Genomic DNA, 14592 nt, shown 5'->3' with positions numbered 1-14592 from the left:
GCCCAACAGCCTCTAATAAGGGAAAGAATCGTTACTGTTTTTTTAATAAATGGCTATTCTTTTTGTAATGCTGCCACATTTATTTTTATTTGAATACTTTCTTTTTTTGCTGTGCATCAGTGATCTTAAAAAGAAAAATGTGCTTCTGAGAGATAATAACCGAGGTGGCTGCTCTGTAGTCCTTTGAATCGAGCAATCTGGTGTTTAGTTGAAGGTAAGTATTGCACCTGTTGGGGGCACCTTGTCTTCAGTACAGTTCCCTGACTGTCCATCTTTAGGTGCAGATAAGCCTTGTTCTCGTTTCCTTTAGGAGGAATCTATCCACTGAGACCAGGGGCCAAGCTCCATTCTTCATGAGATGGTTTTACTTCAAGCTTCAGTTTCTTCTCATCAGGGTCACGTGCAACAGTATGCCTAGTGAGACTTTGTTCCATTGCACATGTTTCACCACAGCCAGCACGTTCATGCGTAAATGGGAGCCTTTCCTCAGGAAAAGAGAGAATGTGGCTCTGGAGGTCCAGCACAGTTGTGCAGTTTCCACCACAGCCTTCTCTTGGACGCTGGCACACATCCCTTTCTATTTTTTTTATAATGATTTTTTATTATATTATGTTAGTCACCATACACTACATCCCCGGTTTTCGATGTAAGGCTCGATGATTCATTAGTTGCGTATAACACCCAGTGCACCATGCAATACATGCCCTCCTTACTACCCATCACTGGCCTATCCCATTCCCCCACCCCCCTCCCCTCTGTAGCCCTCAGTTTGTTTCTCATAGTCCATAGTCTCTCATGTTTCATTCCCCCTTCTGATTACCCCCCTTTCTTTATCCCTTTCTTCCCCTACTGATCATTCTAGTTCTTATGTTCCATAGATGAGAGAAATCATATGATAGTTGTCTTTCTCTGCTTGACTTATTTCACTTAGCATTATCTCCTCCAGTGCCGTCCATGTTGTAGCAAATGTTGAGAACTCGTTCTTTCTGATTGCTGAGTAATATTCCATTGTATATATGGACCACAACTTCTTAATCCAGTCATCTGTTGAACGGCATCTCGGCTCCTTCCACGATTTAGCTATTGTGGACATTGCTGCTATGAACATTGGGGTGCATATGGCCCTTCTCTTCACTACGTCTGTATCTTTGGGGTAAACACCCGGTAGTGCAATGGCTGGATCATAGGGTAGCTCAATTTTTAACTTTTTAAGGGACCTCCACACGGTTTTCCAGAGTGGCTGTACCAACTTGCATTCCCACCAACAATGTAGGAGGGATCCCCTTTCTCCACGTCCTCTCCAACAATTGTTTCTTGCCTTGTCTATTTTTGCCATTCTAACTGGCGTAAGGTGGTATCTCAGTGTGGTTTTGATTTGAATTTCCTTGATGGCTAATGATTTTGAACATTTTTTCATGTGTCTGTTAGCCATTTGTATGTCTTCATTGGAAAAGCGTCTGTTCATATCTTCTGCCCATTTTTTGATTTGTTTATTTGTTTCTCGTGTATTGAGTTTGAGAAGTTCTTTGTAGATCTTGGATACCAGTCCTTTGTCTGTAGTGTCATTTTCAAATATCTTCTCCCATTCCATGGGCTGCCTCTTAGTTTTTCTGACTGTTTCCTTGGCTGTGCAGAAACTTTTAATCTTGATGAAGTCCCATAAATTCATTTTATCTTTTGTTTCTCTTGCCTTTGGGGATGTGTCATGAAAAAGGTTGCTGTGGCCGATGTCGTAGAGGTTGCTGCCTATGTTCTCCTCTAGAATTTTGATGGATTCCTGTCTCACATCGAGGTCTTTCATCCATTTGGAGTTTATTTTTGTGTATGGTGTGAGATAGTGGTCAAGCTTCATTCTTTTGCATGTAGCTGTCCAATTTTCCCAGCACCATTTATTGAAGAGACTGTCTTTTTCCCACCAGATGTTTTTTCCTGCTTTATCAAAGATTAGTTGCCCAAAGAGCTGAGGGTCCATTTCTGGGCTCTCTATTCTGTTCCATTGGTCTATGTGTCTGTTTTTGTGCCAGTACCATGCTGTCTTTGTGATCACAGCTTTGTAGTACAGCTCGAAATCCAGCATTGTGATGCCCCCAGATTTGTTTTTCCTTTTCAACAGTTCCTTGGAGATTCGGGGTCTTTTCTGGTTCCATACAAATTTAAGGACTATTTGTTCCAGTTCTTTGAAAAATGTCCTCGGTATTTTGATCGGGATAGCACTGAAAGTGTAGATTGCTCTGGGTAGCATGGACATTTTAACTATGTTAATTCTTCTGATCCATGAGCATGGAATATCTTTCCATCTTTTTATGTCTTCCTCAATGTCTTTTAAGAGTGATTTATAGTTTCTAGAATAAAGGTCCTTTACATCTCTGGTTAAGTTAATTCCAAGCTAACGTATGGTTTTTGGTGCTATTGTAAATGGGATGGATTCCCTAATTTCTCTTTCTTCGTTCTCATTATTCGTGTACAGAAATGCAACTGATTTCTGAGCATTGATTTTGTATCCCGCCACGTTACTGAATTGCTCTATAACTTCTAATAGTTTGGGAGTGGCTTCTTTTGGGTTTTCCATATAGAGTATCATGTCATCTGCGAAGAGAGACATTTTGACTTCTTCTTTGCCGTTTTGAATACCTTTGATCCCTTTTTGTTGTCTGATTGCTGTTGCAAGGACTTCTAGTACTATGTTGAATAATAGTGGCGAGAGTGGGCATCCTTGTCGTGTTCGTGATCTTAAGGGAAAGGCTTCCAGCTTTTCCCCATTGAGAATAATATTTGCAGTAGGCTTTTCATAGATGGCTTTTATGAGATTGAGAAATGTACCTTCTATTCCTACACTCTGAAGGGTTTTAATCAGGAAAGGATGCTGTATTTTGTCAAATGCTTTTTCGGCATCGATTGAGAGGATCATATGGTTCCTGAGTCTTTTCTTGTTGATATGATGTATCACGCTGATTGATTTGCGAATATTGAACCACGCTTGCATCCCAGGTATGAATCCCACTTGATCGTGATGGATAATCCTTTTAATGAACTGTTGGATTCTATTAGCAAGTATCTTGTTGAGGATTTTGGCGTCCATATTCATTAGGGAAATCGGTCTGTAATTCTCCTTTTTGAGGGGGTCTTTGCCTGGTTTGGGGATCAAGGTAATATTGGCCTCATAGAATGAGTTTGGTACCTTTCCTTCTGTTTCTATTTTTTGAAATAGCTTTAGGAGAATAGGTATTATTTCTTCTTTGAATGTTTGGTAGAATTCCCCAGGAAAACCGTCCGGGCCTGGAGTTTTGTTATTTGGAAGGTTGTTTATCACTGACTCAATTTCTTCATAATTAATTGGCCTGTTTAAGAAATCAATTTCTTCCGGTTTCAATCTTTGTAGTTTATAGGTTTCCAGGTAGGATTCCATCTCTTCCAGATTGCTTAGTTTACTGGCATATAGCTGTTGATAAAAATTTCTAATAATCCTTCCAATTTCAACGGTGTTCGTCGTGACCTCTCCTTTTTCATTCACAATTTTAATAATCTGGGTCCTTTCTCTTTTCTTTTGGATAAGTCTTGCCAGTGGTCTGTCAATTTTATTGATTCTCTCCAAGAACCAGCTTCTAGTCCTGTTGACCTGCTCTACTGTACTTCTGGTTTCTGCTTGATTGATTTCAGCTCTAATTTTGGTCAACTGCTTCCTCGTGCGTGGATTAGGCCTGTCCCTCTGTTGCTGTTCCAGCTTCTTGAGGTGAGAATATAAAAACTGCATTTTAGATTTTTCTATTCTTTTGAGTGAGGCTTGGATGGCTATGTATTTCCCCCTTAGGACCGCCTTTGCAGTATCCCATAGGTTTTGGACTGTTGTATTTTCATTCTCATTGGTCTCCATAAATTGTTTAATTTGATTTTTGATTTCCTGGTTTATCGAGTCATTCCTAAGCAGGATGGTTCTTAGTCTCGAAGTGTTTGAGTTTCTTCCAAATTTTTCCTTGTGGTTGAGTTCCAATTTCAGAGCATTGTGGTCTGAGAATATGCAGGGGATAATTTCAATCTTTTGGTATCGGCTGAGACCTGTTTTGTGTCCCAGAACATGGTCTATTCTTGAGAATGTTCCATGGGCATTAGAATAGAATGAGTATTCTTTGGTTCTGGGGTGTAGTGTTCTATATATATCTAAGAGGTCCAACTCGTCGAGTATGGCATTCAAAGCCTTTGATTCTTTGCTTAGTTTTTGCCAGGGTGTTCTGTCTATTTCTGAGAGTGGAGTGTTGAGGTCCCCTACTATTAATGTATTTTTATTTATATGTCTCTTTATTCTGGTTAAGAGTTGGCTTGTGTATCTTGCTGCTCCCCTGTTGGGGGCATATATATTTATAATTGTCATATCCACTTGTTGAATACTTCCTTAAAGAATAATATAGTGCCCTTCTGCGTCTCTAACTATAGTCTGTAGTTTAAAATACAGTTTATCTGATATGAAAATTGCTACCCCAGCTTTCTTTTGAGGTCCATTTGCGTGAAAGATGGTACTCCATCCCCTTACTCTCAGTCTGAATGCATCTTTGGGTTCGAAATGAGTCTCTTGTAGACAGTAAATGGATGGGTCATTTCTTTTTATCCAATCTGCAACCCTGTGGCATTAAAGCAAGAATTTAAACCATTTATATTAAGACTGAGTACTGAGAGATATGCTTTTAATTCTGCCATGTTGTCAGTAAAGTCTTTGTTTGTATTGGCTGTGACTTTCTGTTTTGTATCACTCTTGGGGCCTTTTTACTTTTATAGAACCCCCCGTAATATCTCCTGTAGGGCTGGTTTCGTGGTTACGAAATTGGCTAGTGACTGGTGATTCTGAAATGTCTTTATTTCTCCATCAATTCTGAATGACAGCCTTGCTGGATAAAGGATCCTTGGCTGCATGTTTTTCTCTGAAAGAGCTTTAAAAATGCTCCCCCAACCCTTTCTCTCATTCCAGGTCTGTGTAGACAGGTCTGACGTAATTCTGATGCCTTTGCCTTGGTACGTGAGAAATTTCTTTGCCCTGGCCGCTTTCAATACTGTATCTTTGGATCTAATATTTGCTATGACGTGACGTGGTGTAGGTCTGTCATGGTTGAGCTTGGGAGGGGTCCTCTCTGCCTCTTGGACACGAATGTTTGTTTCCCTTGCTAGATTAGGGAAGTTTTCAGCTACAATTTGTTCAAATATCTCTTCTAGACCTCTGTTTTTCTCCACCCCCTCGGGGATGCCGATGATTCTGACATTGGATCGTTTCGTTGAGTCAGTAATCTCCCGTAGCCAACATTCGTGGGCGTGGATTTTTTTAAGACCATCTTCTATTTTTATTTTTTCCTCTATTAACCTATCCTCCAATTCACTAACCCTTTCCTCTGCTTCGGTGACCCTGGCCGTCAGAGCCTCTAGTTTTGCCTGCATTTGGCTCATAGAATTTTTAATTTCTGTCAAATTCGCTCTCATTTCCGCCCTTAGGGATTCTATATTCTCAGTAACATTTTCCTGAATACTTTTTTCAAGTCTACTCATTATCTTGACCATTGTTACTCTGAATTCCATTTCTGATAATTTGGTTACATCCATATCCGTTACTTCTGTGGCAGAGGACACAGACTCACTGTCTTTTCTTTGCTGGGGGGGGCTTCTCCTTCTTGTCATTCTAATGAGGAGAGGTTGCGGGGTTGTCCAGAGCCCAAATTATTGACTGGGTCCCAGGCCGTGCCCCTTGTTTTATAGGGATCTTAGAGATGTGGGAATCTTCTTTAAAGATTTTATTTATTTACTTATCTGAGAGAGGGAGACAGACAGTCAGCAAGAACGGAACAGAAGCAGGGGAGTGGGAGAGGAAGAAGCAGGCTCCCAGCAGAGGAGCCCGATGAGGGACTCCTTTCCGGAACGCTGGGATCACGCCCTAAGCCGGAGACAGGCGCTCAATGACTGTGCCACCCAGGCGCCTCGGGTTGTGGGCTTCTTGATTTTTCAGCCTGCCTTCTGTGTTCTGGGGGAGGGGCCTGCCGCGCCGATACTCAGGCAACCCTGTTTGGTTAGAGTCTCCATGTCCCCTGCGAGGGAGGATGGGGATGGGCACTCTCTGAGCCGGTATTTCCAGGCTTTTGTTCTCTGGCGGCTTTCCCTGGCGGCCGGCTATGCCTCTTCTGAGAGTCAGAGCAGCAGAGGCTGCATTGTCACAGAACAGAGGGATTGCGGCCCGTTCTCCACTGATGTTCTGGCCACTTTAACTCTATTACTATTGGTGCTGCTCAACCCTGCAGCGTCCCGGGATGTGCTCACCAACTCGGCATCCCTGCCCTCACTTCCAGGGCCGGCGCATCTCTGTCCTTTGTGTTTCTAATGCCGCCAGCCACCGGCTGCCCCGCACACTCCCGGGTCTCCCGGTCTCAGTCTATGCCCGGTGAGCACACCTCGATTCCGGAGTTTTGTGAGAAGCCTGGTGGCACGCGCACCCGGTTCAGGGTCTCAGTCTGCTGTTTCGCGGGTGCCAACCGCGAGTCTGCCCGCTCCCCCGTGCAGGTGGCCCGCCAGCCGCCAGCCACCCCACGCACGCTCCAGGAGCTCCCGGTCTCAGTCTGGATCCCGTGAGCACACCGGGATTCCGGTGTTCCGGGAGATGCCTGGTGGTGCGCGTTCACGGCTCACCGGTCTCAGTCCGCTCTCTCGTGGGTGCCCTCTGTGAGTCCGCCCACTCCCCCGTGCAGGTGGCTGCCGCTTCCCGGTGCCCAAACGCGGCGGCTCCCTCCCCCTTCCGTTTATCTTCCGATATCTGTGCATGGTTTACAGCTCCCCTCTTCGTACCTCAATACTCAGCGCTGGAGATGTTCATTTGTAGAGATCCAGATGCATCATCCTGTGTCTCAGGCTGATTCCGTGGTTATTTAGGCTGGTCTCGCACCTATCCAGCTCGACTCAGGGGACTGGCTGAAAAAGGGGTCCCCTACTCCTCTGCCATCTTAACTCCTCAACCCACACATCCCTTTCTAGGGTGTGAGTCTTCATACATTGCTTAAGGTAATCTTTGTGTTTCTTTCTTTTTTTTTTTTCAGATTTTCATTTAAATTCTAGTTAGTTAACATATAGTGTAATATTGGTTTCAGGAGTAGAATTCCAGTGATTCATCACTTCCATATAACACCCAGTGCTCATCACAAGTGTCCTCCTTAATCCCCATCACCCTTCTAGCCCATCCACCCACCCACTTCCCCTCCATCAACCCTCAGTTTGTTCTCTGTTGTTAAGAGTGTCTTATGATTTGCCTCTCTCTCTTTCTTCCTTCTTCTATGTTCATCTGTTTTGTTACTTAAATTCCACATATGAGTAAAATCATATGGTATTTGTCTCTGACTGACTTTTTTTGTTTAGCATAATACACTCTATCTCCATACATGTTGTTGCAAATGGCAAGATTTTATTCTTTTTGATGGCTGAGTAATATTGCACACACACACACACACACACACACACACACACGGCACATCTTTATCCATTTATCACTTGATAGACACATTTGGCTATCGTTGATAATTTGTCTACTGTTGATAATGCTATAAACATGAGACAGTATGTGCCCCTTCAAATCAATATTTTTGTATCTTTTGGTTAAATATCTAGTAGTGCAATTGCTGAGTCCTAGGGTATTTCTATTTTTAACTTTTTGAGGAATCACCACACTGTTTTCCAGACTGGCTGCACCAGTTTACGTTCCCACCAACAGTGTAAGAATGTTCCCCTTTTTCCCACATCCTCGCCAACATCTGTTGTTTCATGACTTGTTAATTTTAGCCATTGTGACATGTGTGAGGTGGTATCTCATTGAGGTTTTGGTTTGCATCTCCCCGATGCTGAGTGATGTTGAGCATTTTTTCACGTGTCTGTTAGCCATCCAGATGTCTTCTTTAGAACAATGTCTGTTCATGTTTTCTGCCCATTTCTTAACTGCATTATTTGTTTTTTGAGTGATGAGTTTCATAAGTTCTTAATAGGTTTTGGATACTAACCCTTTATCAGATATGTCATTTGCAAATATCTTCTCCCTTTCTGTAGGTTGCCTTTTAGTTTTGTTGATTGTTTCCTCTGCTGTATAGAAGATTTTTATCTTGATGAAGTCCCAATAGTTCATTTTTGCTTTTGTTTCCTTTGCCTTTGGAGACGTATCTAATAAGCAGTTGTGTGGCCGAGGTCAAAGAGGTTGCTGCCTGTGTTTTCTTCTAGGATTTTGATGGATTCCTGTCTCACATTTAGGTCTTTCAACCATTTTGAGTTTATCTTTGTGTATGGTGTAAGGAAGTGGTCCGGTTTCATTGTTCTGCATGTGGCTGTCCAGTTTTCCCAGCACCATTTGTTGAAGACACTGTCTTATTTCCATTAGATATTCTTTCCTGCTTTGTCGAAGATAATTGACCATAGATTTGTGGGTCCAGGTATCTTTGCATTTAAATGTTTTCTGGCATACTTGGCATTTTATGTCTTCTTTATGAGTTTCTCATACATGTTTTAAAAGCTCTGTCCACGTTTTTGCCACAAAGGAACATTCTGTTTGACACATTCAGCCCTGTGGATCTTCCCGTGTAGTTTAAGCCTGCTGAGTGAGGTGAAGCATTTCCCGTACCCTTCAGGGGCACACTTGTGTGTGGCACTGGCACTGGAATGTTGGCACTGGTGGATTCTCAGCTGCCGGTGTTTCTTAAAGGCCTTCTTACAACCTTCAAAAGTGCATACATGTCATTCTTGCTGATTTTCATGTCTGCATTCAAAATGCTTGCTCGGGATTGATTTTGTGTTGAATTTGTGATCACAGCCACTAGCTGTACCAATGGCTTCCCCTCGGTGTGAATCAGGACACGGTGGCTCAGATGGCAGCTCCTGACGAAGTTCTTTTGCCACATCCTTTGCAGTCATACACAAAGGGTGTCTCCCCACTTGCTTGCGCAGGTGCGCATCTAGCTTCCAAGCCTGTGATTGTCACTGCAGTCAGGGAAGGAGCAGATGAACCTCCTATTGAGTGCCTAGGGCCCAGGCTGGGGTGCTCATGGGCAGGCCAGGTGAATGCAGTGGTGGCAATATTCGGGGATGTCACCAACAACACAGGCCCTGCTCCAGGGCCCTAAGGCCCATCCTTTTCACCCCCCCACCCCTGCTCAGCCACGTGTGTAACCAAGTGCCACAAGCCATTGTGCACTGCCAACTCTCTTGTGCCTTCTGCTCCCAGAGGACCCTCCACACGACTAAAAAATAAGAGTGCAGTTACAAGTATAGGCCAATCAGTAGGAATGAGTTGCTAATGTGACATTCTATAGTCTGTGCCACTCTGGTTCAGCAAAGAAAAAAGACAAATGATAACATGTGTTTTGTTTTACTTATTCACAATACCAGCACAGTTTGAAGAAATACTTATTACCACAGGATCACGGTTGCATAATTATAGGCATCTTTAAATAAAGTTTTACTTTTGTTATTCAACTTTTATGGCAAATGCAAAAAAAATTAAAAAGCTATTATGCACATAAGCCTGGCACATGGTAGGTGATCAATATATATTTATTGAAAGAATAAATGGATTATTTTACCATATTCAGCAAGAGAGCACACGTGTCTAAATCATCTATAACTAAAATTAACAGAAATATATAATTGGATCTGCTTATATAACCATCTAAAAGGAATTAATTACAGACTTATTGCAGCCAATAAAATTTAATCTGAATAGAAACATAAAATTATCTAAAATGGAAATTATAGGTCAAATTGCTTTATTATTGTTTGGGTTTAAGTCTTTGTATGCAGAATAAATTTCCTTTTAATAACCTAGGACATCTCTAAAACTATTTTGCATTGGAAATATATGTAGAATATCTATCCTTAATGAAATTTAAAAATCTTCTATTTGTTTCCTTAAAGGAGTCAGTAACATAAATGATTTCAGCAGTAATTCCTACTAATTTTTATATCGAACATCTTCTCAACTTCCACATCTATTGAGTTTTTGAATCATTGGTTGACTAGTGGCGAAGATAATGTTCATTTTCATTTTCTTCCTTACTGAGCAACAATGCTTAATGATTAAAAAAATTTACTAACAGAAGGTATTTACATTCAACATGAACAGAGCAAACAATTCCAATCATCAATTACAGTATGAAGAACACAGTGCACAATACAGTTGATTCTGTTGACTAAGGAATGATTAATGTCTCTTACTGTTAGGAACTAGAGAAGACTCACCAAATGGCCCATTAGATTCACATTCGCAGACTTTCTGTGAAATTGAATTAAGTGAGATGTTGATGTTTATAGAGTTTTTAATCTTTAAAATGCAAAAATTAAATCAATACCAATCATCAGGAAAAAATAAGCAAAGAGACTTGAGGTATACCTGTAATTTCCAGGTTTTAAAATATTTGTCCTCAAAAAATCTAGGATTCTGTAATTCAAAGCATAAGTGTCCCCAAAATATAGTATATGTATCCCAGATTAAATCAAGATGCTGGGAACAAAAACTCTTTCATGGTTAAAGGATAGGTCTTCTTTATATCTGGTGGATTAAAGCTGGGCCTCTTCATTGTAATATTACATTTCTCCCAACAGTAAACTGGAAGCATTATTTCTTTGTGGCCCTGGAGTGGTGGATGAGGAACTGGCTTATCTCTTTTTCTCTAATTGCCTCTCCACTTTTAAGTAACAAACACTAATAATAATTCCCATGAATTAGAGACAAAAACTAAGGTTCACTCTCAATTAGTCATCTTAACTGGATTTTAACTTACTTAAATGCATAAAATATTTCTTGTGAGTCCTTAGTACAGAGTCCTTTATTTTATTATAGAAAAATATACAGAGTTCAAGAATGGCCTTGGTTAACATGATTTTGTTTTATCAATAAAATGTGACGTTGAAATTCTGAAACCATGGCACAAGTATGCTGGAATTAAGTAAGTAAGTAGATGGAAGATGATGGAAATCTGGTTTATCATTGTTCAAGTGGGGAGTTACAGAAAAGAGATAACAATGGCTAGAATAATTCAAGTGGTTCTGGATTTGATTCGGAGACAACAGCATGAACTCGTGTATTATATAGATATAGATAGATATAGGTAAATGATAGATGGATGGTAGATAGATGATAGATGGATAGATAGAGATGAATATATGTAGAATATTTATAGATGTGGGGGTAACATGGTTAGTATTCATACATATTTCCAAACTCTTATCCGAGAGAAGTAGAAAAAATGATGTTTCAGAAACAAGGAGCACATCCAGAGACCATATCTTGCTTTGTAATACCATTTTCCATAAAAGGACCTAGAATTCCCTGGTAAAATGGCTTATTCTACAACTGGGTCAGGGAATATATAAAATGAGCTTGGACCATCTTGCAGTGGTAAAAAGTAAAGAAATGTCAGAACATACACACACACACAAAACAATGGCAGTATGTCAAAAGGACACAGTAGCCAATTGTAAAAGATCCTAATTGCAAAGCTGGAACAATTTAAGCAACAAAATAAATAATTTGGTTTTGGATCATAACCCCAGAGCATAAAATAAATATCCATGAGATAAAATAAATAAATGATTAAACAATAAATGAATAAATTGGGAATAATAGACAATTCTATTATTCCATACAGAAGAATTCCCAGAAATTGATGTAAATAGTTCCCCCTCAAGGCATTGGAGTGTAAGTCTCCACCCTTTAAATGTAGGCTGTACATAGTAACTTCCTTCTAAAAAGTATAGTATGGAAAGAGGGAGGAGAAGGGAGAGTAACTTTTCCATGGAGATACATGAAAAATACTATCTCAGTCAAGTAAGAATCCATGTTCATAGCATGTACCCTTGATATAAGAATGATATTATGTGTCTGTGGCCTTCCTCCCCCCAATCCATAATCACAGTCTAATTGTGAAAAAAACATCAAACAAACCCAACTGAGGTACATTCTATAAAATACCTGACCAGTACTCTATAAAACTGTGGGGGCCATTAAATAAGGAAACTCTGAGACACTGTCAAAGTCTAGAAGAACCTGAGGAGATATGATGACCTACTGTAATATGGCATCTTGGATAGGGTCCTCGGACAGGAAGGGACATTAGGTACACACTAAAGCCATCTGAATAAATGACGGGTTTTGATTAATAATAATATTACAATATTAGTTAATGATGACAAGTGTATCACACTAATGTAAGATATTAACAATAAGGGAAATTGAGTGTGGTGATATATTCTCTACTATGCACAGTTTTTCTGGAATTTAAAAGTATCCTAAAATAAAAATTCATTGGAAAAAACATGATGTTGATTTCTCTCTTATTGGAATAATGATAATTGTAGAATTTGTATTTCATTGGTTTTCTTTTACATTTGAGCTTGCTTTCTCTCCATATTCTTGGCACTTATAATCCCTTATTGACTTCAGTGCTATAAACTGTCTCCTACTCTTCCCCAAATCCTTACTGATGATACCTGAAAGTGAATCACATAGTATGTTTTAAATTATATTTGCAATAATAAGAAATGTGTTGTTGATCAAGGCCAAAATCTGGTGTTGTTACTGCCATCACAAACCAGTCAAGGTCAAATGTACTCAGGTAGCTCACAGACTCATTTTGAAGTTGCTTTAGCAACAGTTTATTAAGTTCATTTGACAGCCCATCCATCATATATCATGTTCCTATGTTCTTTGAAAATGGAAGATTTTGCAATCAATGAAGAGCACACGTAAAACTATTCTCTCGAAAGAGCATAATTTAAATTTAATGGAAAAACTTCTCAAAAGAATGCAAGAAAAATTTCACTCTAGTTTTGAAAAATAAAGGCCTCTATCTTTTAAGTAACATACTCTAGTTTTGAGAAATAAAAGCCTTCTACCTTTTAAGTAAATCTATGTATAATAAAGTATATATAGAGTTTCTTGTATATACAGAAAGAAATTAATATTATTATTAAGTATAACAGAAGCCTTTATTTTCTGTTTCATAGTTTCACTGCAAATTTTTTATGTCAAAGAACCAAGCAAATATAAAGGGGTAGAATGAAATATAATTATATCCTTCTAAGGGTAGGTAGCATTGAAATTCATTAAAATTACCTTTTTGGCAAGAAGACTAGAAAAGGTTTATAAAAGGAAAAGTGTCAGGTAATGCAAGTATACAATTTTGGTTAACTCACATGTTTTTCTTTGAATTACAGCCAACTACCTTAATTTTTTTCGTACAAGGCTACAATTTTTTTAAAAGATTTTATTTTTTCATTTATTTGAGATAGAAAGAATGCAGGGGGGAGGGGCAGAGGGTGAGAGAGAGAATCTCAATCAGACCCTGTGCTGAGTATGGAGCTCAACCTGGAGTTCAATCTCATGACCCTGAGATCATGACCTGACCTGAAACCAAGAGTCCAACGCTTAATGGACTGAGCCACCCAGGCACCACTCGGCTACAATTTTTAAAGGAAAAAAAGTTAAATAATTGTCCCCAAAATGTTTATTCTAGATACCACATTCTAGATATCACTTCAATTCTGTAAACCAAACAGGCCCTAAAGCAGAAAACTAGGGTCAGTCAGAGGATTCTGAAATTTTATCCTGTAGACCTCCAAGCCATTTGCTGCTCTGACAGTCATCTTATTTTCATGGTTTATTTGGAATCTGGAATGGAAACAAAGACATAAAGTGGCAATCCTAACTCTTCTTAAAGATTTAAGTAACAGCAGTGAACACATCTCTGATGATATCAAGAATTTTGTAGCGGCGCCTGGGTGGCTCAGTCATTAAGCATCTACTTTGGGCTCAGGGCATGATCCCAGGATCCTGGGATCGAGCCCCACATGAGGTTCCCTGTTCCCGTGGGAACCTGCTTCTTCCTCTCTCACTCCCTCTGCTTGTGTTCCCTCTCTCACTGGCTGTTTCTCTCTCTGTCGAATAAATAAATAAAATCCTTTTAAGCAAAAGGAATTTTATAGAAATTACAAGTGGTTCTTTCTCAATAAAAATGGGAAGATTCCTCCACTGGCCAAATATAATTAAGGAATACGTTGGCCTTAAATATAATTGACTTATGATCTTTACCAAATAGAATTAGTGGGAATGCTATCCATTGGGTCATTTTTCCATTATATTATGAGAATGTTCAAATATACAAATAAATTGAAAAAGCTGTATAGTAAACATGCACAGTCTCATCACCCAGATTCCAAACAAACAAACAAACAAACAAAAACATTTTGCGATATTTGCAAATTCACACATCTACTCATCCTTTCCTCCATCAATCATTCTTTTTTTTCTGGATTTCAAGTAGGTTATAGACATATTTCACCCATAAACATTTCATTATGAACATCAATATTTGTTTATGCTTTTTGAGGTAGAATTTATGAAGTGAAATATCTAAGTCTCAGGTGTACATCTAAGGAATTTTAGCAAATCTAGATACACAAACAGAAAACTGCTGTCAAGATATCAGCTGTCACCATTGCATGGGAGGTTTCCTTCATGTTCCTCTCCAGCCAGTGCCCAGTGCCCACCCCACCCCAACAGAGGGAACTCGTGCTCTATGTTTTACCACAAATCAGTTC

General features: G+C 39.7%; 1 pseudogene; it reads right to left on the bottom strand.

Annotated features, from left to right (window-relative positions):
• Positions 1-204: 204 nt before the first annotated feature.
• Positions 205-14592, bottom strand: part of LOC123775998 (transcription factor IIIA-like) — a 33521-nt pseudogene continuing 19133 nt past the window's right edge.

The sequence above is a fragment of the Ursus americanus genome, chromosome 7 (genome assembly GCF_024610735.1).
Source record: "Ursus americanus isolate L20-20 chromosome 7, mUrsAme1.1.p, whole genome shotgun sequence".
In the NCBI taxonomy this organism is placed as follows: Eukaryota; Metazoa; Chordata; class Mammalia; order Carnivora; family Ursidae; genus Ursus; species Ursus americanus.
The sequence above is the reverse complement of the archived record's forward strand: the minus strand, read 5'-3'. Positions and strand labels throughout refer to the sequence as shown.